The following is a 9,814-nucleotide window of genomic DNA, read 5'->3' as shown; positions in this document are numbered from 1 at the left end:
AGAGAGCTTGCAATGCACGCTGCTTTTAGGCTTTTCCTCGCACCAGAGAGAGTTTATAATGTGCGGGCTTTGAGTTTTCAGTGCACGAGAGAGCTTGTGATGCGCGCGGCCAGAGAGAGTTTATAATGTGCAGGCTTGTGAGTTTTCAGTGCACGAGAGTGCTTGTGATGTGCGCGGCTCGGGTTTTTCCTCGCGCCAGAGAGAGTTTATAATGTGCGGGCTTTGAGTTTTCAGTGCACGATAAACTTGTGATATGCGCGGCTCGGTGTTTTCCTCGCAGGAATTGCTATGCGCGTGAGGGTTTAAAACGACTGCACGAGTTGTTCCCGTTTGGCAATCAAGTAATAACAGCGCACGCGGGCATCAATGACGCATTTGGATGAATGATATTGACTTATAGCAATAGTTTACTTTCTCTTGTTTAAAAGGTTGCGGTGGTAAGTAACAATGTTGCCAACTGCGTGAATTTAAACTCTGATAGAATGCTAATTGCAGTCACACATGAGCATTTTCTAGACACATAAGCTTCTGTTTTTGTCCACAAATCCAGCTTGTCATAGATAAATGCGTAATTGCCCCGCCCCTCGATACTATCGTGTATGGGCGATCCACAGGCTGGCGATCGAACCATCTGATTATATTGAATATCGCCCAACACTACATCCAACCACCTGTAAACCGTAATCCAGTAATGATGGTAGGCGTTCCATTTGCGACACATGATGAACGCGTTTGACCAATCACAACAGACTACACCATCTGACCAATCACATGACACTAGGCTAGCGGATAGGAGGGGACTAGATGGATGAATCGCGGAGCGCATCCTTTGAGAGTCAGTCAAGAAGCAAGGTAAGAATAACTGTGAAGACTAGTAGTGTAGATTCCTTTACCTCTTCATGATGATATATCTGAGTGAGTTGCCCAGCGTGTGATCCTCTTCCTGGAGAACAAATGTTACAGATCCCTCATCGGCACCATCTGCCTGGACCTGTTCAAAATCAGAAAATCGTCTTAACCTGTGTAAAACAAAATACTTGACTAATAAAGATTTATGTCTGTTTTTCTGTTTTGTCTGTGAAAATACACAAACATGAGAAAAAGCACAGCCTATATATTTGCTTAGTTAACGGCATGTAGCTTAGCATCAAAACAGAACAGACTTGAACATATGAAAACGTACACTCCAGTTAGGGCTGGACAATAATTCGATAAAAATTAGAGATGAAACGGTGTGAAAATATCAGATCACGGTTATAGTGATCAGCACAATCACGGTTACCATATTATCACGGTTTTATTATCATGTTCTGGAGATGTCAAAAAAGTACTGATGTAAACCAAATTTAATATTGAGTTTACCTGTAAATGTACTTTTGTTTGATTTACATCAAATAAATAACATTAATATTAGTCATGTCACGTTGGGGGCATAAGGTAAAAGTTTCCTAGTTCAGATTAAACAACCTTAAGTGAGTAAATCAGATTTTCATATAAACACAACACAATTCAGCAAATCATCTGTCTACGTATGTTTTGAGAAATGGGTGTACTTTATGACCCAGGAGAAAGCGGCATGACATCTACTGCGCTCATAACAGAACAAGCTGAACGGAGTTTCAAACTCATCATATCACATCATTTAATGAAAAATGTATAAAGAAATATGAAGTAAACATGCGAGTATATCTAAATATCCACGTTTTTGGATTAAATTCCTAATTAGTGAAGCACTGCCATCACAAACTCACATGAGCAGACGTGAATAAATAGGTGCCTCTCGCGTTATTTTGTTCCAAATGTCAATACTCCTGATTTACTCTCCTGACATTAATGAACAAAATCCTTGTTTCAAGTTGCATCTACGCTATACTCTTGATAACTTTGTTTGATGCTGGACATGTTTTTTCAAGCCGTAACAATGGTACAGTTTAATCAATGGTTATTAAAATATGACGCGGTAATAATAACCGTTGGACGTTATTATCATGGTAAACCATTAAACCTGTAATCGTTACATCCCTAATAACAATAGACCCTTTTACGGCCGAACGTCACGCTTACGTCATTAGCTGGAGTCAAAACAAAGGGAAAACTGGAGGCGGCCAAAACAATCCAGCAGAGATTCGGCTACATAAGGAGTTTAAAATATCATCTTGTTGTGTTGTTTAGTGCGAAGCCCGTCTGGTCACCCGTCGGAGAAAAGAAAACAAGACCCGCAAATCCGTGGCCACAGTTGTGTAATTCGTTCTCTCTCTTTTAAAAACCGTACTCACAGATTCTAAAACTGAGCACTTTTCCACCATCGCGCAGAATCGTTCTCATTGCTTAATCGTTCCAACACCGTGCCGATCCATGCCAGCCGTACCGGTTTCATTTTTTATTTGTACCAGTAAATGGTTTCATTTTCCACCGCAGGGCTGATAATGAAAATGCATTCATTAGCACGATTCAGCACGGTTATACACTGTAAAACATTATAGCATCATTAAGTTATGTCTACTAACAATTTCTATTTAATTCCAATAATCATGACAAGTTTTATATATTAAACTTAAGTTTATACATTTTTAAAAACTCAGACTTAAATTTACAAGTTGTCTGAACTACTTATGAGTTGTCTCTGGGTAGTCAACATTCATTCAACTCACTTCTGTAAGTTATAAATTAGAAGGAGGGGGAGGGGTGTTTGTTTTCTAAAAGACGCGGAAAAAGTTCATTTACCTCAGGCGCCTACGGTGTGACATACTGCTGCTCAGCAGCTGAATTGTCATTAATACATGTTATATACGGCAGCGAAGAGGTAAGTTATTATTTTTGTCTTGGTTCAATGGTGTTATGCTTTATTATATATATAAAATATTTTTATAATAATTTTTATAATGTTAAAAGAAAGTTTAGCACGTTGACGATGCTCTGCGAGTGCGACGGCGTCACGGCCTGAAAACCTAATCGACGGGTCTATATCGGACAATGTAGTTAGTGAGGGCATATATAGATTTTAAATGCATAGTAACGTTATGGCATAGTTTGCATTAAATAAATATTTTGATTTTCAGTGCGTGTCAGGGAACGTAAGCTAGCTGGCTGCACTATCAAGGCTAACGTTAAATATTCAGGGGCATGCACGTCTATTTTTATATATCAAAGTAAGTAAATGGGTTATGTAGTGTAGTTTTTATGGGGCTCTCAGTTGTACACACAGGTGGACTAACGTTACCATATTTTGGGAAAGTAACGTTACTCGAGATCTGTTTGGTGGATGGAAACATTTTTATTATCAAACTGTTCAGTGTTCACAGCTGGCTTCTTGGAGCATCAAAGGTGTTATGAGCTTATCAAAAGAGACCCCGCGGTAACTGTGGTGGTGCAACTACATCCCCCTGGTTGCATAAAGTTACCCTGTTGAAGGAAAGCTGCTGGACACCTCGAGGACGTTCACGTTACAATAAGGTGTTATTAATGTACTGTTTGCCTAATGCTATTATTTTAATACATTTGCTGTAGATTGTGTAGTTCTTTTCTCATTGTACATTGTCTCCTCATCTTTTTTTTTTCAGTCTTATTTTGTCACTGTGCCTCTCATTGGTTGCACACCCTGTTGAAGGAAAGCTGCTTGTCTATCGAGGACGTTCGCGTTACAATAAGGTGTTGTTAATGCACTGTTTGCCTAATGCTATTATTTTAATACATTTGCTGTAGATTGTGTTATAACCACAGATGCTACGTCGAGCAAATGTTAATCATATATCTGTTTAGGGAGGGTTAATAACATCAAAATATTATTAGACCTTGTTAACAAAATACAACCAGTTTAGGGCTGAACGATTAATCGAAATCGAATCGCAATCGCGATGTGAGACGTTGCGATTTGCTAATCGCAAGAGGCTGCGATTTGGAAGCGATGTGAAAAATAGGAAACGAGTCTGTTCCAAGCCCGCTTTGAGTGGCATTCTTGCTAACCAACTGAGTGAGCGCACCTCCGTTATGCCTAATCAGCACTGCCCTAGCCAACTGCGTAAACGTCCGACATTAAAAAAACAAACAAACAGAAGGCAGGAGAGAGAGTGTGTGTGTGTTATTATTAGAGGTGCACCGAATGACCGGCAAGAGATCGGAATCGGCCGGTTTTTTGTATGATCGGCCTGACCGGTGACCTGCCGGTCAGTCTCACGTCTCGCCGATTCCAAGCCGATCTTCTGTTTCCCGTGATGCGGGCAAGAACGTCACAGCCGTCAGTACACTCAAAGCCGCAAGTAAACATGTAAACGTTCGCGCGCACAGTCTGCCTTTCACGGCTCGTTTATACTCGCATGTGGGTCCACCGGACCGCGAGTCTCTGCTGACTGACGCGCATCTCTCATATCCGCTGACTGCACGCGCGTGCACACGCATCATGTACTGTACAGACAAAAAGGTGCACTGTAGTTCATCTCTCGCTGCTCCGTCTACATGGGGTATGTATGCTAACAGTGATGCTATTAGCATCATGCTAAACTCTGACACATGCTAAACTCATGTTGAAGTCGTTCACTCTGTTTAAAACAAACGTAAATTCCGTTCATCCTGATTCCTTGTCTTACGTTAAAACTGTGGTCATTTCACCTAGGTAAAATGACATTCAACACGACTTCTACTTGTTTTTAAAAATCCAAAATATAAAAAAATGAATAAATCAACCAATATATGTGATATACTGTATATCTGATTGAGTTCTTTACTAACACAAAAAAACTGCAAATACATATACATCTTTAGAGTAGAATTCACTCATAAGATTAAAATGTTTTTTTATTGAAGTTGCAGCAAAAATCAACCCACTTATTTTAATCCTACAGACCCAAGATACAGACAATTTATTTTACATTTCAGAAAAAAAGAAATAAAGCAATGTTACTTTCATAAACAGAAACGGACGAGAATAAAGTTGAAGTATTTTATTGTTATCTTAGACTTTTGTGAGATGAGTACAAAAAAGAAAAAGGTAAATTAAGTGACATGTTTAGTTATATTTTATTATTTGTACTTCTTTTCAGTCACAGAGTTCTTCAATTTAAGAGTTGTTTGGGAAAGAGAAGATTCTGTAATTTAATGCAGTTTGGAGAACTGCATTTAGGGAAATTTGGGGAAATTGTAATGTTCAATCATTTATTCAATGAAAATAAAAAAAATGTGTATTGAAGAAAAGTTAATATGGTTTTATATACAGTATACTGTCAATTATAGTTTGTGGATAGAAAATCCGGAATCGGCAGGTTTCACTTGTAATAAAATCGGAATCGGCAAAGAAAATTGCAATCGGTGCATCTCTAATTATTATGGCATCAGAGTCAGATCGATCATATTAGGCAAATAAATACTAAAGAACCGTCCAATTCAGAAGACCGCACACACAGCCTGTGTCATACTCGCGCGACTCTTCAGGCTTCTTTATACTCGACGCGTCCGCAGGTTCGCTTGGGTGCGCGCGGCAAACATGACGTCATCGCGGTGTTGGCGGAAGTTCGCTTTGAGTGCGCGCGACCTCATTTCGCGTGGCGGTGTGCACGTCTTTTTTTGTAACTGCGCGTGCGGCAACGCATCCGAAAACGAACGAAGGGGATACGAGTCTAGCCGAGCAGGCACATCTATACATGCATCTCAATGATTAATCCACGCAGAACAATGCAGACACTTTATCCAATACATTTTAAATAACATATGTAAAGTTTAATATGTGAAGCACTTCTTATGAAAGGTAACTATGGTTTTACTATAATACAAGTGTAAAAACATGTTTTAGGGGGATTGTTCTGTTTATATTACCATAGTTTTATAAGAAACATCATATAACTATTGTGCCTGTAGTGAGACAATAGTAAATGTGTGGCCACTATGATTTATACTATAAATACAAAAGTAAAACCATGGTAAATTTCAAGCAAACTACTTCTCCACGCTAATACGTGCTGGTTAGTTGAATAGATTACTCCGAGTCGCCCTCTGTTGTTTCAAAGAATAGCACATCGGCATGCGCGTCAACTATAAACGCCTCGTCCGTTTGCGGAGGTACGCGTGCACTCAGCGGAGGCTCGCATAGCGGACCTAGGCGAATGTATAAATCCCGCTTTCCCCGCGTTGCGCGTCTCCTGCATCTCGCGGATGAGCCGTTTAAACTTGACGCGCACACACAGCCTGTGTCATACTCGCGCGTCTCCGCCACGCGTTGCGTGTCTCGCGGACGAGCCGTTTAAACTTGACAAGCACACACAGCCTGTTTCGTAATGACGTTTATAGTACATGAGTCCGGCTCCACACGGGCATCTGGCAATATGGACGAGGATTGACGCACGCGCGCAACCTGTGTCAACTTACGCCTAGCTCCGCGTTTCAAACAAGTGTAAATTCTATCTAACTGTTTTGCTAATTTCACTTTGATGAAATTAAACATTCAGCACATTTTCTACTTGTTTAAAAAAAACCACATACTTAAAAAAATATAAATCAGCCTATGTAACCTATGAACTTTTAATTTGAATAATTCACTAACACAATAGAAAATGTTATGGATTTAAGGGTTACAGTGGGAGTTGTATTTGTTTTAATGGAAACTATAATAGTGTACACTGGTATTTGGATTCTATTGGTGTGATGTAATCTGGAAGTTGGGAACCAATTGAACAACAGTAAGCCCTATTTGAATAATGCCCAAAACACACTACAAAAATGAATTTTGTAATGGTTTTAATGGAAACAATTAGAATTTCTGTAATGTTTTTTGTTGTTGTTTTCATTCAGCAGGGTAACTATACCCATACTGTGCTCCACACAACAATATTGAGCTGACGCTTGAATTAGAAAAGTTAAAATCGCAAATCAAATCGCAATCGCAATGTCTGTCAAAAACATCGCAATTAGATATTTTCCCCAAATCGTACAGCCCTAAACCAGTTATAATCTTTCCTTGTAACTTTATATCAACTAGACCCAACCCAGCCTCATACATTCATTCATAACTGAAATCAAAATCAACAGTGTACAATAGCCGTGTAATTGGTATCATCCAGACTTTATGAAAGACCAAAAAAAAAAGTCATTCAAAGTCATTGAAATCCATCAAAAAGTCTTATCTCCAAGGGAGTATCCAGAAAAGTCTGTAGCAATGTCCCCCAAAAAATGGTAGATCACAAAATTGACTCAAGCTCTTAATATGTTCCCAAAAATGGTAGCAATCCAAACAGAAGATTACGGAGTTGACTCAAGCTTACATATGTTCAGCCTTCATGGTAACATAACAAAAAGTCCTTATTTGGGCTTGAAACAAACTGTTTCCCAAAAAGGACTAGTAGTAGTAAAAACCAAGTCACCATGCTTCCTAAGCAGTAGCCATTATATTTTCTTCTACTACACCCCCTTATTTTATCTAAACATTGAAACTCTTTACTCCCCCAGAGGTACGGAACGTAATTGCAGCTTAAGAAAAAAAAAGGTCACAGACCGAAGACTGTTACAGTGTTGTTCTTTTCTCACTGTACATTGTCTCTTTTTTTTCAACGAAGAAAGAAAATCATAGGTGATGAGCCACTCATCTCTGTAGTCATGGACGGGTGGCCTGCATTATGTGATCAGAGACAGGTAACATGTTTTTTAAATGTGATACATAAATAAACTGTATTGTATTGTAAGTATATTCTGATGACAGTATTTGCTCTGAATTTCAGAATAATTTTCAATTGTACTTACTTTGCCTGCCCTTTGCTGTTTTCATTATTCAATTACCTCATTACCACTTTGCTGTCTTATGTGTCTATTTCAGATAAGTGCAAAGTTCAATAGAATAGTCACTACAGGTTTGCTGCAGTCCAGCCGTGGTGGTGGAGGAGACGATTGTTCTTTATAACTTCAGAGATGTGCTCACTGCTTTTGCTATGCTAATGGGAACCTACTGCCTAAACCTCCAATATGAAGTACTTGTTTGAATTCCTGCAGAAGGTTGTCATGAAGATTAAACCTGACCACTGTTCAGCTCGGATACACGGACTTAGAAATAAACTGCTGAGGTATCCTTTATAGACTGGTGCCAAGCCTTAAAGGAATAGTTTACTTAAATATGAAAATTCTGTCATATTTTTCTTACTTTCATGACATGCTAGGTGTATATGATATCCATTCTTTAGTGTAACATAGTTATTGTGACTCTTCCTTGTTTTATAATGCTGTTGATGGATATGTGTGAGGAATGGAAGTCATACACACCTAGGATGACTTGAGGGTGAACCAGTTATAACAGAATTTTCATATTTAAGTAAACTATTCCTTTAACTGGATGGAGATGGTGTGCTGACTTGTATAGGCGTGTTCTGAAAAGGACATTTAAATGCTGGTATATCTGAGAGCTTTAGTTACTTGACTTTGTTAGATTAATTTGTAATTTTGCTTACTTAAATGAAAACTGTCTGATTGTTTTGCACTGTTGATGTTTTGTTAGCATTGAATATATCTGTTTTTATTGCAACTAAGAACGATTTTACTATGTTAATGTTCAGCGTAATAAATGGACAAGTATTGTTTGAACCATTCATATGTCAAAATTCTTTTTATTCATCTTACTCTTTATCTTTCTCCCAATTAAACATTGAAGAACTCCATGTAATATTTAAAAATTGATGTTTTTGAATATGTTTGTATGTTGAAATGCATTTTCAAGCCAATGTTAAAATCTGCATAACATGCTTGTTATAGTAATAAATATTATATTTTTGGACTAAAGTTGTAAGTTGATTGTGTGAATGACATTAGTCAATATGAAAATTAATTTAAATAAGATGGGAAATTTAAATTTAACAAAAAAAAAATAGTTTTCTGTAGTTGATAATGTAACAAAGCAAGTTATTTTAACTCAGATTTACAAGTTAAAACGACAAATGATCATCAGTTAAACACAATGTAAAACATATCTCTTTAAGTTGAAACAAAGAATATCTATAAGTTCAGTTAACTCACGTTCTTAAGGCAGCTGGTGAACTTTCGTTTCTAAGTTTAACCAACTTAAAATGTTTTACAGTGTAGAAACAAATTCATAATCTGTGCCCAAGCTTTCGCAATCCGTTCGCACAGTTTTGCAAACTGTAACCTCCTCGCGGAACTGAAGCCTATGTTATAAGAACAGAACAAGCTCCTGCAGGAACTAGGCATGCACCGAATGTTCGGCCACCGAAATATGTGAAGTGGCCGAATAAATTTTACAGAACATGACTCATGATACGATCAAGCAGCAACCAGCACAGATAGAGAGCGAGAGAGAGTCACACGTGCGCTTTATTACTGCCGCAAACATTTTGGCAGTGTGTGTGGAGCATTTTTAAGCGTCAGAGAATGACACAGAATGCACAGGACTTGCCGCACGGAAGTAAATTTCCGAATGAAAGCGTCTTTACCAGTCGGTAACTTTACTTCAGATGGAAGCGGGCTGTCTGACAGTAGCCCCGCCGCTCGCGACATCCTTTGACATCATACAGTGGTCGCGTGCACACAGTTCCCTGTATTAAACAACTTGTTAAAGTATGTTCTGTGCATCCCGGTCACGAGTGCACCTTCTGAGAGAACAGTCAGCTTTTGTGGGCGGAGTTTCGAGGAGAGACGTTAACTGAAATGGTTGTCAGTCAGCATCAGTCAGAATTGCTTCATTTGCTTGCATTGGATGTTTTTTTTTTTCTCAAATCATTTTGCAATGTAACCTATAATAATCCAACAGTTTTAGTTTATTCTTATTTTTAGCTTATATGCCTAATGTGGAATGACAGTTTTTAATGAAATGTTTTGTTGTAGGGGTACA

At 38.4% G+C, this 9,814-nt stretch overlaps 1 long non-coding RNA gene across 2 annotated transcripts; it reads left to right on the top strand.

Moving 5' to 3' along the window:
- The first annotated feature begins 1,002 nt into the window (after positions 1-1,002).
- LOC130550007 (uncharacterized) lies at positions 1,003-8,727 on the top strand. 2 transcript variants are annotated; one of them, XR_008962308.1, is made up of 4 exons: positions 1,003-3,453; positions 3,561-3,648; positions 7,539-7,614; positions 7,796-8,727. It is a non-coding gene; the product is annotated as an uncharacterized LOC130550007 (long non-coding RNA). The 2 variants fall into 2 exon arrangements; XR_008962307.1 differs by having other exon boundaries at positions 1,003-3,648.
- The last annotated feature ends 1,087 nt before the right edge of the window (positions 8,728-9,814 follow it).

Source organism: Triplophysa rosa, unplaced genomic scaffold, assembly GCF_024868665.1.
Source record: "Triplophysa rosa unplaced genomic scaffold, Trosa_1v2 scaffold212_ERROPOS654979+, whole genome shotgun sequence".
In the NCBI taxonomy this organism is placed as follows: Eukaryota; Metazoa; Chordata; class Actinopteri; order Cypriniformes; family Nemacheilidae; genus Triplophysa; species Triplophysa rosa.
This window is presented reverse-complemented; position numbering and strand designations above follow the sequence as displayed.